The 16067-nt window shown below is 48.6% G+C and overlaps 1 protein-coding gene across 8 annotated transcripts in view; it reads left to right on the top strand.

The window, feature by feature from the left end:
- LOC123752869 (protein FAM13A) overlaps positions 1-16067 on the top strand; it is a 421243-nt gene that overhangs the window by 114358 nt on the left and 290818 nt on the right. The gene's annotated exons all lie outside the window — the stretch shown is intronic.

The following is a 16067-nucleotide window of genomic DNA, read 5'->3' as shown; positions in this document are numbered from 1 at the left end:
TTGGATATCATTAGTGAGTGAATTATTTCCTTTGCAAATGTAGGTGTGGACATGAGGTGAGACAGGAGAGTCCAGTGAATGCTAAGAGGGACACCCACTGCACGTCTTAAATATTTCTTCAGTTCACAGTATAACTTACCAAGGTCTGCATATTTCTTTGGCTTCTCAACTTTTGTCTTTAAATGTGTGAAATTATTGGCTAATACATTTCTTATGAAACTATAGTTTTGGTCTTGTTATAATATATCACATACAAGTCATTCATAGAAGGACAAATAAATATGTCAGTAGGCTGCTGTTCGTCTCTGGGTATAGTAATACCTGGTTGATGGGGTTCTGGGAGTTCTTCTACTCTCCAAGCCCGGCCCGAGGTCAGGCTTGACTTGTGAGAGTTTGGTCCACCAGGCTGTTGCTTGGAGCGGCCCGCAGGCCCACATATCCACCACAGCCTGGTTGGTCCGGCATTCTTAGCTACAGACTCCATGTATACCATACGTCTCTGTGACCACGCCAAAATCTTTGAATTAAAACCACAGGAGAAACAATGTAATTATATAGGGCTGGGAAGTGACATGAGGACGGAGTAAGGGTTCGGTGCTCATCCACTTAGACCATAGGGGATCGAGCACAGATTCTGCAAGAATCGAGGCCCGATGTTGTACCGATCAGTTCTAGTGGTGAGGGGTCCGAAGTGTGGTGTGTATGATGAAGCCGTGACTCAACTACTGGGCCCAACCACTTGGGGTGGACGGTAGAGCGACGGTATCGCTTTATGCAAGTCGGCCTTCAATCCCCGACCGTCCAAGTGGCTGGACACCATTCCTTTCCCCCGTCCCATCCCAAATCCTTATCCTGACCCCTTCCAAGAGCTATATAGTCGTAATGGCTTGGCGCTTTCCCCTGATAGTTGCCTCTCTCCGTGAGCTGCTGTGCCCTGATAAGAGAGTTCATCTGGTCGGCAGCCAACCTTGCCCAACCACATGGTGACATTTGGGCAGGAGGTCAGGCTGGATGAGCGGTGACGAGGAGGCATTGGCACTTAAATATCTTCATTCACTACTGAGTCAGATTTAGAAACCATGGGGGGGGGGGAGGGGGGGAGTCAAGGAAACAAAGCGAGGCTGTCCAAGTTTGTCTCGGGATTTAAATTATTTGCATGTTTGTGTTTTGAAGCTGGGGTTTAAAATGTGTATATCCCTGCACGCTGTTATACTGTTAGGTGGAGCTACGGGAAAGTTGGGACATGGAGGTGTGTGCGTGCGTACGATGTGACACTAAACATAGCTAAGCTGAGTGGGCAACTCGGGGAAGGGGTAGAAATGGTGGAGGGAGCTGGGAGTGTAAGAGGCAGGTTGGCTAGGCTTGGGTTGGTAGGGTAGGCAGGTTGGCTAGGCTTGGGTTGGTAGGGTAGGCAGGTTGGCTAGGCTTGGGTTGGTAGGGTAGGCAGGTTGGCTAGGCTTGGGTTGGTAGGGTAGGCAGGTTGGCAAGCAGCCGAACAGTCGGGAGGGAGGTAGGCACGCAGCTGGTGTTGTGTTGGTTTACCGGTGTTTACAGCGGTGTGTTGGCTGTACATGATTGCTGTACACAAACTTGTTTGCTCTCCGTCACTCACGCACGCAGCCAGGGCAGCGGCCTAGTCTACTCTCATCCAACAGAATATATGAAATAATAAATACAAAATCTATAAATGGTATAAATAGTAAATAATGGGAGTGGTAGGAGAAGAAAATATCAAAGTGTTCAGTGAGGATCCACAAGGTCTTCTCTGAGTACTCTTTATTTTCTTCTCCGAGGCTATGGGTCCCTACACTTGCACCAGAGGTGGTACCCCTTCTAAATCTATAATAAATTCAATAAAAATGGGTTTCGATAAATGCAAATAATTAGCCTAATTTGGGCTTCCTTATTTGTATGTGTTATCCTTACAGATAGTTATTTGAGCCTACAGACTTATGTAAATATAATTTAATTGCTAGTCACCCCTATATCTGATGAGAGACAGATATAGAAGTGACAGCAAAGGAGGTAAAGAAACAGCTAAAACCACTGGGCGAAACAAAGCCGTTGGACCAGACAATGTATCACCGTGGATACTAAAAAAGGCAACACAGGCCCTCAGCGTGCCTTGTGCAAGGATCTTTAATGAGTCACTTGCGAAGGGACAGTTGCCCAGTTGCTGGAATAGAGCAAATGGGATACCAATTTTCAAGAAATGAGATAGACAAGAGGCACTTAACTACAAACCAGTATCACTGACAAGCATTCCCTGCAAATTATATGAAAGAATAATCAGTTTAAGACTAGTTGCAAACTAAGAAAGGGTCAGGTATGTAAACAAACACCAACATGGGTTCAGGGAAGGGAAATCATGCTTAACAAATCTCCTGAAGTTCTGTGATAAAGTAACAAGAATAAGGCAGGACAGGGAAGCATGCGTCGAGGACATATTTCTCGAGATTACAAGAGATCTCCGCAGTACCTTACAAGAGATTACTATACAAACTTGAGAAGCAGGCGGGAGTAAGCGGAAAAGCCCTAACATGGTTAAGGAATCACCTAACAGCCAGAAGACATAGGGTAACAGTAAGGAGTCAGAAGTCGGACTGGCAAACATTAACAAGTGGAGTACATCAAGGATAGGTCCTGAGGCCAATTCTATTTCTAATATACGTAAATGACATGTCTACAGGAGTTGAGTCTTTATGTGTCGACGTTTGTGGATGACGCGAAATTAATGAGACGAGATGTAAGAGATGAGGATTGTTGGATCTTCCAAGAGGATTTGAACAAGCTGCAGAGATGGTCAGGAAAATGGTTACTGGAGTTCAACACGAGCAAGTGTAAAGTAATGGAAATGGGAACAGGCAACAGGAGACTATGAAGGGAAATTAACTACCTGTACCGACTCAGGAAAGGGACCTGGAAGTGGACGTAACATTAAATCTAACTCCTGAGGCACATATAAATATGATAACGACAGCAGCGTACTCTACACTGGCAAAAGTTAAAACATCATTCAGAAGCGAAGGAAGGAGGAGGCATTTAGGTCGCTTTACACTGCCTACGTTAGACCAGTCTTAGAGTATGCCGTCCCATCATGGAGGCTCCTCCCCCCCCCATTTGAAGAAACACATAAGAAAACTGGAAAACGTTCAAGAGTTTGCAACGAGGCTCGTCCCAGAACTGCGAGGGCTTGGGTATGAAGAGCGACTGAAAGAACTGAACCTGATGACACTAGAGAAAGAGAGAGAGATATGATAGAGACGTATAAAATACTTAGGGGGGAATTGACAGAGTGGAAATAGAGGAAATGTTTACATTGAATTCCAATAGAAGAAGGGGGGGGGGCATGGGTTGAAGCTGGAGACTCAGATGAGTCATAGAGATGTTAGAAAGTTCTCACTTAGCGTGAGATAAGGGGAAAAAACAATGAACTAAAGGAGCAGGAGGTTGTGAAAGCAAACTCAATTCATAATTTTAAACATAGATATGTTTGGGAAACAGGGCAGGAGTCATTGCTTTAAACAACCGACGGCTAGAAAGAAGGGGGTCCAGGAGCTAGATCTTGTGCCCGATCTTGAAGGCACAAGTAGTAAACACACACATGTTCATCTCAGTGTTATGGAGGAGTGCCAAGGGTGCCAAGCTATGCTGCATGCCTTCCCCACACCTGCACCGTGCTCCTGGCCTCCCCTTCCCTTCACCCTCCCACCCTGCCCCTCCCTCCACCCTTCCCTTCACCCTCCCACCCTTCCCTTCCCCCTCCCACCCTTCCCTTCCTCTCCTACCCTTCCCTTCCCCCCTTCCCTCCCTCCACCCTTCCCTCCCTCTACCCCTTCCCCCTCCCTCTAAATATACTGGCAAACTACTCTTTACCTAACTACTCTTGACCTTTAGCACAGTTGTAACAACAGAATCAAATATTTCTTTCAACTTCTGACACAATCGGAATGACAGAGTAAAAGAGCAACTTATTTTTGAACTCTTATAGCAGTAACCACAGAGCGATCTAGCGAATTACCAATGACCTTTGACACAGCTGTAACAGCAAAACGAACTACCGAATTGCTCTCAACATTTGGCACAGTTGTAGTACCTGAGGAAACTCTCATGCTTATGACATTTGTAAAGCAGTTGAAGACACTAACGAATTGCTTTCACCCTTTTTTGCACTGTGGTAACTATGGAATTAACAGCCAAATTGCTTCTTAACATTTGGCTGAGGGGTAATAAGAGAAGGAACTATAGCGCTTTACTGCTGACGTTAGCAAGTCTCGGCAACAGTATGAACTAACGAGTTATTTGTTGAACTCTGTTGACTACACAACTGTTGAGTTGGCGCGTTGTCAGGTATGTAGGAGTCGTATGTCAGATGTTGGTCACAGGTATTCAAGAGAATGCTCACTAGTAACTATTCACTTGCATATTTTTGTTATATAATTCGGTGATAATTCGTGATAATTCAGTGTAATGAATAACTATAATTTCCATAGTTAAATTGATTCATAATTCACTTGTGATTTTATTAATTTATAAAAGAAATATGCTTGAATATAGTTAGCATTGTGGAGTTAGGAGCCACACCGGCCGGGTTAAGATATACTTTCCGCCATGACGAGCTGAACAACAGCTGAACAACATCACTACCGTTCAAATCAAGGGCCGGATCCATAAGTGTTAGTACATTTATAATTGGGAACGTTTACATAACAAATTCGTGTTATATTAATCATATATGTAATTAGCACCACATTAATTATGTAAGAGACACGATAGCAACATTGCGCTTAGATATTGTAAGTCAACGTAAAGATATCTCTTTCACTCTGCTGAAAAGTATTATCTAATATCATCACATTTGCTCCGGCTACTCGTGTTAGGACACATGTTAGGACCGCTCCAAGCAACAGCCTGGTGGACCAAACTCTCACAAGTCAAGCCTGGCCTCGGGCCGGGCTTGGGGAGTAGAAGAACTCCATCAACCAGGTATCAACCAGGTATCATGTAGGCCTATACGGGCCTCTCTAGGCTTAATAACGTTACTAGGGTGCGCCTACACAACCCTGGCCTACACCAAGACCTGCACTCCCACCCCAGGATAGAGCACCGCGAGTCACCTCATTTTACAGTAGTTCACCTTTAACTTGTCGTATTATCTTCGTTTTCTGATATAAAGGCGCCAGTGTCTTCCGCCTCGCCGCTCCTAATGATAAAACTGCACCTTCTTTTGCCAATATATCATCTTTCAAGTTATGAGTCAGATATTGCTCTTGTGATGCCAGAAATGTTAGTTTGAGTTAGACTGTTGTACAGCTGTTTAGTGATGATTTACACCGCTGTACAGCTGTTTAGTCCAGCCATTATTGTGATTATTTACACCGTTGTGCACCTGTTTTGTCAGCCATCATTGTAATGAGTTGTATAAATTGTTACAAATAAAAATTCTGCTTCTAAACATCATTTAGATTGATGAAGATTATGCCAGGGAAGAGGTGGCACGGGCATGAATAGCCCGTAAAAGAACAGTTAGGCTAACTGTATAATGCCTGCTTTATACCTACGTTAATTCAGTACAGCCACGCCGGCTTAGGCAGTTCTTGCTATAATCCGTGGACCTGCATACACTGTCATTATTCTCAAGTCCTTCATGAGTAACTGTCCGAGTGCGTAAAGAGTGGTGGTGCAGCTTGTCTTCAGGTGTGTAGCAGGTGTGTGTGTGTCAGCATGGGTGCTCATCCACTGCCTCCAGCCCTGCTCGTCCTCAAGGTGTCTAGCAGGTGTGTGGGGTACTCCACTGCCTCCAGTTGCCGCACACACATCCCTACACACTTCTTAGGAATGATTATATATATATATATATATATATATATATATATATATATATATATATATATATATATATATATATATATTAGCGTTTTTCCTAGTCTTCCACTGGATCTGAGGCCATGTGGTAGTGGACTAGCAATTGTGAGTGTCTGGAACGGCCTGTTCTGATCCCATGTTGTCTGAGATTACAGGTGGAGTGAGCTCAGAAACAGAGCTGACAGTGGGTGGAGTGAGCTCACAGAGCTGACAGAGGGTGGAGTGAGCTCACAGAGCTGACAGAGGGTGGAGTGAGCTCACAGAGCTGACAGAGGGTGGAGTGAGCTCACAGAGCTGACAGAGGGTGGAGTGAGCTCGCAGAGCTGACAGTGGGTGGAGTGAGCTCACAGAGCTGACAGAGGGTGGAGTGAGCTCACAGAGCTGACAGAGGGTGGAGTGAGCTCACAAACAGAGCTGACAGAGGGTGGAGTGAGCTCACAGAGCTGACAGTGGGTGGAGTGAGCTCACAGAGCTGACAGAGGGTGGAGTGAGCTCACAAACAGAGCTGACAGAGGGTGGAGTGAGCTCACAGAGCTGACAGTGGATGGAGTGAGCTCACAGAGCTGACAGTGGATGGAGTGAGCTCACAGAGCTGACAGAGGGTGGAGTGAGCTCACAGAGCTGACAGAGGGTGGAGTGAGCTCACAAACAGAGCTGACAGAGGGTGGAGTGAGCTCACAAACAGAGCTGACAGAGGGTGGAGTGAGCTCACAGAGCTGACAGTGGGTGGAGTGAGCTCACAGAGCTGACAGAGGGTGGAGTGAGCTCACAGAGCTGACAGAGGGTGGAGTGAGCTCACAAACAGAGCTGACAGAGGGTGGAGTGAGCTCGCAGAGCTGACAGTGGGTGGAGTGAGCTCACAGAGCTGACAGAGGGTGGAGTGAGCTCACAGAGCTGACAGAGGGTGGAGTGAGCTCACAAACAGAGCTGACAGAGGGTGGAGTGAGCTCACAGAGCTGACAGTGGGTGGAGTGAGCTCACAGAGCTGACAGAGGGTGGAGTGAGCTCACAAACAGAGCTGACAGAGGGTGGAGTGAGCTCACAGAGCTGACAGTGGATGGAGTGAGCTCACAGAGCTGACAGTGGATGGAGTGAGCTCACAGAGCTGACAGTGGATGGAGTGAGCTCACAGAGCTGACAGAGGGTGGAGTGAGCTCACAGAGCTGACAGAGGGTGGAGTGAGCTCACAAACAGAGCTGACAGAGGGTGGAGTGAGCTCACAAACAGAGCTGACAGAGGGTGGAGTGAGCTCACAAACAGAGCTGACAGAGGGTGGAGTGAGCTCACAGAGCTGACAGTGGGTGGAGTGAGCTCACAGAGCTGACAGAGGGTGGAGTGAGCTCACAGAGCTGACAGAGGGTGGAGTGAGCTCACAAACAGAGCTGACAGAGGGTGGAGTGAGCTCACAGAGCTGACAGTGGGTGGAGTGAGCTCACAGAGCTGACAGAGGGTGGAGTGAGCTCACAAACAGAGCTGACAGAGGGTGGAGTGAGCTCACAGAGCTGACAGTGGGTGGAGTGAGCTCACAAACAGAGCTGACAGAGGGTGGAGTGAGCTCACAGAGCTGACAGTGGGTGGAGTGAGCTCACAAACAGAGCTGACAGAGGGTGGAGTGAGCTCACAGAGCTGACAGAGGGTGGAGTGAGCTCACAGAGCTGACAGTGGGTGGAGTGAGCTCACAAACAGAGCTGACAGAGGGTGGAGTGAGCTCACAGAGCTGACAGAGGGTGGAGGTATCAGCCTCGCTGGGACCACTGAGTGAAGAAATGTGTGTCAGTCCTGAAATAATTATATTAATATGTTGGCTGCGAAGGTGTGCCTGCGTCTCTGTCCTCACCTGGGTGACCTTGTGGGGTTGAGCTTCAGCTCCTGTTGCCCCCTCCTCGGTGTTTCCAGGCATCGTGCGAGTGCACGTGCGACATATTAGCACATTATTTTGGCCTTGCTTCCTACGTTTGTGTTTGTTGTCGTACATGCTTGGTTGCTGCTACGTCTGCGTCCGTGCTCGGGCACATGTTGAGAGCTGTTTGACTCTGCTTCCTGATTACGTCTATGTACGTACGTACTCACTTAATTGTGCTTGCGGGGGTTGAGCTTTGGCTCTTTGGTCCCGCCTCTCAACTGTCAATCAACTGGTGTACAGATTCCTGAGCCTATTGGGCTCTATCATATCTACACTTGAAACTGTGTATGGAGTCAGCCTCCACCACATCACTTCCTAGTGCATTCCATTTATTAATTACTCTGAACGTGTGTGCGCATGTGTGAACTAGCGAGTTGTGTATAGTGTGCGTTTATGTGACATCCGTGTGTACATGGAGTGTGTGTGTGTGTGTGTACCTGGGAGGGCCTTGGGTGTCGCTGTGTGCGTGGGAGAAGAGGCATTAAAATTTAATGATTGTGTGTTAATACGAAGGAGGCGTTAAAGCTGCAGACGTCAACACGCCGGCCCAGGCATATTGACTGCTGCTCCACTCCCACTCTGGGAGGGGTGGCCGGGGTGTGCCTAATGTGGGGGGGGGGGGGGATGGCCTTCTGTTTACGGTGATCACGGGGTTAGGTGGATAGTAGTGCGTGGGGGGGGGGGGATGGGGCCCACCACTGGCAGATGTGTTCACCTAGTTGTGCTTGCGGGGATTGAGCTCTGGCTTTTTCGGCCCGCCTCTCAACTCAATCACTCTATCAACTTTTTTTTCACCCCCCCCCCCCCCCCCCACACACACACACACACACACACACACACACACACACACACACACACACACACACACACACACACAGGATAAGACAGGACAGAGATGGTTGGGCAGACTGCATATTTCTGGACTGCCAAAAAGCCTTTGATACAGTACCGCACATGAGACTACTGTTCAAGCTCGAGAGGCAGGCGGGGGTGGGGGGAAAGGTCCTAGAATGGATAAGGAACTACCTAACAGGAAGGAGCCAAAGAGTTACGGTAAGGGGCGAGAAGTCGGACTGGCGAACAGTAACAAGTGGAGTACCACAAGGATCGGTGCTGGGACCAATTCTATTTCTTGTATATGTTAACGACATGTTTACAGGCGTAGAGTCCTACATGTCGATGTTTGCGGATGATGCAAAGTTGATGAGAAGAGTTGTGACAGATGAGGATTGCAGGATCCTCCAAGAGGACCTGAACAGATTGCAGAGATGGTCAGAGAAATGGCTACTAGAATTCAACACGAGCAAATGTAAAGTTATGGAAATGGGACTAGGAGATAGGAGACCAAAGGGACAGTACACAATGAAGGGGAACAGCCTACCTGTAACGACGCGTGAAAGAGACCTGGGGGTGGACGTAACACCTAATCTATCTCCTGAGGCACATATTAATAGGATAACGACAGCAGCGTACTCTACACTGGCAAAAGTTAGAACATCATTCAGAAACCTAAGTAAGGAGGCATTTAGGGCGCTTTACACTGCCTACGTAAGGCCAGTCTTAGAGTATGCCGCCTCATCATGGAGTCCCCATCTGAAGAAGCATATAATGAAACTGGAAAAGGTTCAGAGGTTTGCAACGAGACTCGTCCCAGAGCTACGATGGATGGGGTATGAAGAGCGCCTGAGGGAACTGTGCCTTACGACACTAGAAAGAAGAAGGGAGAGGGGGGACATGATAGGAACGTATAAGATACTCAGAGGAATTGACAGAGTGGACATAGACGAAATGTTCACACGGAATAGTAACAGAACGAGAGGACATGGATGGAAGCTTGAAACTCAGATGAGTCACAGAGATGTAAGGAAGTTTTCTTTTAGCGTGAGAGTAGTGGGGAAATGGAATGCACTTCAGGAACAGGTTGTGGAAGCAAATACTATTCATAATTTTAAAACCAGGTATGATAGGGAAATGGGACAGGAGTCATTGCTGTAAACAACCGATGCTCGAAAGGCGGGATCCAAGAGTCAATGCTCGATCCTGCAAGCACATATAGGTGAGTACATATAGGTGAGTACACACACACACACACACACACACACACACACACACACACACACACACACACACACACACACACACACACACACACACTGCTCAGGAACCTGTACACCTATTGAGAGGCGTGACCAAAGAGCCAGAGCTCAACCCCCGCAAGCACAATTAGGTAAGTACAATTAGGTAAGTACATACCCAGGAAGCAGCCCGTAGCTACTGTCTTAACTCCCAGGTACCTATTTACTGCTAGGTAACAGGAGAAAGAAACTCTGCCCATTTGTTTCCGCCATCGCCGGGGTCCGATCCCCCGGGCCATGGGATTACGAGTCCCAAGCGCTGTCCACTAAGCCCCCAGGCCCCCACGGAGAGATGTGGGGCTACGTGGGTGGGTCTAGCTAATAGCATGAGGTCGGAGAGAGACGCTGTTGGCTAGTACTGGAAGGAGAGGGCCTGGAGGGCGGGGGCCGGGATAGGGACTAATTGGATAGCCTGATGTGGCACTCTTTTTGTGCGAGGATGGTTGGGTGCGTGTGGGGGGCTAGGGGGGGGCTAGGGTACGGTTAGAAGGAAGGATCAGAGAAACGAGTGGCAGGCGGGGGGGGTGGGTGGATGTTCAGAGTGGAACGAGATGGGTGAACCTCTGCCCTGTGTACCTGTGTACCTCCTGTCTCACACGTGTACCTGTGTACCTCCTGTCCAACACGTGTACCTGTGTACCTCCTGTCCCACGTGTACCTTCCGTCCCGTTTGTGTTTCTGGTGTCCTGCGCCAACATTTTTATCGCTGCCATGTTTATTGTTCATTTCCATTGCTGTTTTCGGTCATTAATTGCCTTTCTTTCCTCTCTCTCCCTTCCTCCTTCCTTCCCTCTCTCTCTCCCTTCCTCCTTCCTTCCCTCTCTCTCTCTCCCTTCCTCCTTCCTTCCCTCTCTCTCTCCCTTCCTCCTTCCTTCCCTCTCTCTCCCTTCCTCCTTCCGTCTCTCTCTCCCTTCCTCCTTCCTTCCCTCTCTCTCTCCCTTCCTCCTTCCTTCCCTCTCTCTCTCTCCCTTCCTCCTTCCTTCCCTCTCTCTCTCTCCCTTCCTCCTTCCTTCCCTCTCTCTCTCCCTTCCTCCTTCCTTCCCTCTCTCTCCCTTCCTCCTTCCCTCTCTCTCTCCCTTCCTCCTTCCTTCCCTCTCTCTCTCCCTTCCTCCTTCCTTCCCTCTCTCTCTCTCCCTTCCTCCTTCCTTCCCTCTCTCTCTCCCTTCCTCCTTCCTTCCCTCTCTCTCTCCCTTCCTCCTTCCTTCCCTCTCTCTCTCCCTTCCTCCTTCCTTCCCTCTCTCTCTCCCTTCCTCCTTCCTTCCCTCTCTCTCCCTTCCTCCTTCCTTCCCTCTCTCTCCCTTCCTCCTTCCTTCCCTCTCTCTCCCTTCCTCCTTCCCTCTCTCTCTCCCTTCCTCCTTCCTTCCCTCTCTCTCCCTTCCTCCTTCCTTCCCTCTCTCTCTCTCCCTTCCTCCTTCCTTCCCTCTCTCTCTCTCCCTTCCTCCTTCCTTCCCTCTCTCTCTCCCTTCCTCCTTCCTTCCCTCTCTCTCTCCCTTCCTCCTTCCTTCCCTCTCTCTCTCCCTTCCTCCTTCCTTCCCTCTCTCTCCCTTCCTCCTTCCTTCCCTCTCTCTCCCTTCCTCCTTCCTTCCCTCTCTCTCCCTTCCTCCTTCCCTCTCTCTCTCCCTTCCTCCTTCCTTCCCTCTCTCTCCCTTCCTCCTTCCTTGCCAACTCTCCTGTGGCACGAGGGCTCCGTTGGTACACCTGCGAGGCACTAGGTCAACTGGAGAGTCTTAAGTTATATCTCCCACTGTGGGTTCATCTCCATCTCATTATCTCATTCCTTCCTTCACCGTTTCCTTCCCCCCTGTCTTCCCTTCTCTCCCCGCCCCTCCCTCCCTCTCCTCTTTTCCCAGCTTCCCTTCATGTCGGTGAAGCAGTTCTCTTTAAGAGTGGGAGGCTATCACCAGCGGCAGCCACCCAGAGAACTACCACCAGTCCTCACTCCCATACTTTTGTCTTTGTTTATTAACACACACACACACACACACACACACACACACACACACACACACACACACACACACACACACACACACACACACACACACACACACACACATTGTTTGCTGATGATGCAAAAATTATGAGGAGGATTGTAACAGAGGAAAACAGTAGGAGGCTACTTGACAGACTGTATGAATGGTCCAACAAATGCCTACTAAAGTTCAACCTGAGTAAATGTAAGGTAATGAAACTAGGCAGTGGAAACAGGAGGCCAGACACAGGATACAGAATAGGAGATGAAGTACTTCATGAAACAGAGAAATATCTAGGAGTTGATATCACACCAAACCTGTCTCCTGAAGCCCACATAAAAAGAATTACGTCTGCGGCATACGCGAGACTGGCTAACATCAGAACAGCGTTCAGGAACCTGTGTAAGGAATCATTCAGAACCTTGTACACCACATATGTAAGACCAATCTTGGAGTACGCGGCCCCAGCATGGAGCCCGTACCTTGTCAAACACAAGACGAAGCTGGAAAAAGTTCAGAGGTATGTCACTATAGGATAGTCCCAGAACTAAGAGGCATGAATTACGAGGAAAGGCTGCATGAAAAGCACCTCACGACACTGGAAGACAGAAGAGTAAGGGGAGACATGATGACTACCTACAAAATTCTCAGAGAAATTGACAGGGTAGATAAGGGTAAACTATTTAACACGGGTGGTATGCGAACAAGGGGATACAGGTGGAGACTGAGTACCCAAATGAGCCACAGGGACGTTAGAAAGAACTGTTTTCAGTGTCAGAGTAGTTAATAGATGGAATGCATTAGGCAGTGATGTGGTGGAGGCTGACTCCATACACAGTTTTAAGTGTAGATATGATAGAGCCCAGTAGGCTCTCTCATATCACGACTCTGGGAACATGCTAGTAGATAATACCAAAACTCCTAGAATCTGCCACTGACCAAAGAAGATGGCAGACCCTGGAAGCTATACTTATAAAAGAAATAAGACCCGCCTTAAATATAGAGAACAATGACTTGGCTTCCTTGCCGACACTCAGACCCAGACCTCACCCCCACATCACTGGATAATGGCGTCTCTACCGAGGGCTCCACACACCCCCACCACAGTTTTACCCAATTTTGATTGGCCCTACGGCTAAGATTTAGCCGTGTTAGGCTTTCCCTATGTTAATTGGTGTTGTTGTTGTTGTTGTTTTAGATTTAGCTACTCAGAACGAAATGTCCATGTAGCACGGGCTATGGTGAGCCCGTCTTATTGGCGTTATCCCCCCCCTTACCTTGTATATGATCGCCCCCTTCACCTCATGTCGCACTCCTTCGACTCTCACGTGTATATTTAACCAAAAAGGTATTCGTCATACCTTGGTCTATGTCCCCCTTCCCCTCTCTCTCCTGATTTGCCCCGTCACTTCTGTTTTCTCCCTATCCTCCCTCTTCCTATTTCCAATTCTCTCTTTCCTACGCCGTCTCTCACACTCTCGACCTTTCTCCTACAATATCCCCCTTCTCCCTCTCCCTCTCCATCCCTCTCCCTCTCCATCCCTCTCCCTCTTTGTTTCACCTCCTTTCCTCTCTCCTTCCTTCTCCCACAACATTCTCCCTCTCCCCTCCTCCCATTCCTCCTTTCTTCCCCCCTCTCCCCAAATCTAAATAAATTTATGTTCATGGTTTTCGAGTAAACCATGAAAGTACTGTGGAAGTAGACCTCAAGATCTATGGAAAACACACACACATGCCATATTTTATTTCAGACTTCCCTAAATCATGTGAAGGGAGGGCAATTAGGATGATGATATTTCTTAAAGCATGGCACTTGGGCCGACCCCGACTGGCTTTTGAATCTTACAGATACCCCCCCCCCCTCCTTTCGTCCCATGTATATACTTACATATATACATGTCTCATTGAATATGATCGCATATTCTGTATTTACTATCTTCTATTATTTACTATCTTCTATCTAGGGCTTCTATCCCTCTAACTATTTTCTTAACATCAGGGCTTAGCTGAAAGAGGAGTTCTCCAAAACTCATTTTCGTACATACGAAATTTTACATATATACGTACACAGGCACACATTGGTGGATGCGTGGGGGTGATGGTGGACGGACTCAGGGGGTTGAGGAGATGCACTTGCCATTACCACCACCCTCGCCAACACTGACTAGAACATTTACTATTCAATATAGCGAGCTTGACTGGGTCCTTGTGTGGAGCGCCTTGCCACCCGTCTTGGGTATTGCTCGCCACACTCTCCTCCTGCTTCTGCTCCTCCTCTTCCTCCTACGGCGTCTCCTCCTGCTGTCGCAGTGAGGTCTTAACTCTGTATACCCTGGTCGGCCGAGCGGACAGCACGCTGGACTTGTGATCCTGTGGTCCCGGGTTCGATCCCGGGCGCCGGCGAGAAACAATGGGCAGAGTTTCTTTCACCCTATGCCCCTGTTACCTAGCAGTAAAATAGGTACCTGGGTGTTAGTCAGGTGTCACGGGCTGCTTCCTGGGGGTGGAGGCCTGGTCGAGGACCGGGCCGCGGGGACACTAAAGCCCCGAAATCATCTCAATATAACCTCAAAATAACCTAACCCCCTCCTACCCGCCTTGTTATAACTCTTGTGTTATAATTTAACTATTCTCTTGATCAATTTGTTTCTGGGAACCTAAATATAAGTTTGTGGATGGAGGTGGCTTCCAGGACTTCTCTGAGGGCACTCCACTTGTTGACCACCCGTACAGGGTACCGGTAATAGCCTCACTTGTCTTCCACCCAGCATACCCAGCTTCCACTTGTGTCCGCTTGCCCTACTTTCCCCTCACTTTAAATAGGCCATCTTTGTCCCATTTCTTATTTGTTTAGTATCTTGCATGTTGTTATGACTCTTCTCCAAGGGTGTAAGGTTTAGTGCCCTTAACCTATCGTCAATGTTGAGCCGTCTTAGCTCTGGCACTAATCTTGGTGCACACCTCTACACTTTCTCAGTGTTGGTGGTGTTCTTCACAAGCTGCTTCCTCACCTCCTCCTGCTGCTGCTGCTCCTTCACCACCACCTCCCCCTCCTACTGCTGCTCCTTCAACACCACCTCCCCCTCCTACTGCTGCTCCTTCACCACCACCTCCCCCTCCTACTGCTGCTCCTTCACCACCACCTCCCCCTCCTACTGCTGCTCCTTCAACACCACCTCCCCCTCCTACTGCTGCTCCTTCACCACTACCTCCCCCTCCTACTGCTGCTCCTTCACCACCACCTCCCCCTCCTACTGCTGCTGTTCCTCCTCCACTACTACTACAGTAGTAAGAGGGTCTTCCTCTTACTACTACAACACCTCACAAAAGCTGGTGAAACTGCTGCTGTTGGTCTTCTTATCACTTCTCTTCATAATGCTACTGTTGCTATTCCAATTACTATTACTGTTCCTCTTCCTCTTCCTCCTACTACTGCTCCTCTCACAGCTTCTTTTCATCCTCCTCCTGCTCCACGTTCTCTTTCTCCTGGTCCTCCTGGTCCTCCTCCTCCTCCACCACCATTGCCTTTACATCACATCTATCATCATCAATTCGTTGGCAAGTTGAGTTGAGGCTTTTGCCAGAGATGGTGACAAGAGCAACACTCTCCTCCCCCCCCTCTCTCTCTCTCTCTCTCTGTCTCTCTCTCTGTCTCTCTCTCTGTCTCTGTCTCTCTCTCTGTCTCTCTCTCTCTCTCTCTCTCTCTCTCTCTCTCTCTCTCTCTCTCTCTCTCTCTCTCTCTCTCTCTCTCTCTCTCTCTCTCTCTCTCTCTGTCTCTCTCTCTGTCTCTCTCTCTGTCTCTGTCTCTCTCTCTGTCTCTGTCTCTCTCTCTGTCTCTCTCTCTCTCTCTGTCTCTCTCTCTCTCTCTCTCTCTCTCTCTCTCTCTCTCTCTCTCTCTCTCTCTCTCTCTCTCTCTCTCTCTCTCTGTCTCTCTCTGTCTGTCTCTCTCTCTCTCTCTCTCTCTCTCTCTCTCTCTCTCTCTCTCTCTCTCTCTCTCTCTCTCTCTCTCTCTCTCTCTCTCTCTCTCTCTCTCTGTCTCTCTCTCTGTCTCTCTCTCTGTCTCTCTCTCTCTCTCTCTCTCTCTCTCTCTCTCTCTCTCTCTCTCTCTCTCTCTCTCTCTCTATCTCTCTCTATCTCTCTCTCTATCTCTCTCTCTATCTCTCTCTCTATCTCTCTATCTCTCTCTCTCTC

Source organism: Procambarus clarkii, chromosome 69, assembly GCF_040958095.1.
Source record: "Procambarus clarkii isolate CNS0578487 chromosome 69, FALCON_Pclarkii_2.0, whole genome shotgun sequence".
In the NCBI taxonomy this organism is placed as follows: domain Eukaryota; kingdom Metazoa; phylum Arthropoda; class Malacostraca; order Decapoda; family Cambaridae; genus Procambarus; species Procambarus clarkii.
The sequence above is the reverse complement of the archived record's forward strand: the minus strand, read 5'-3'. Positions and strand labels throughout refer to the sequence as shown.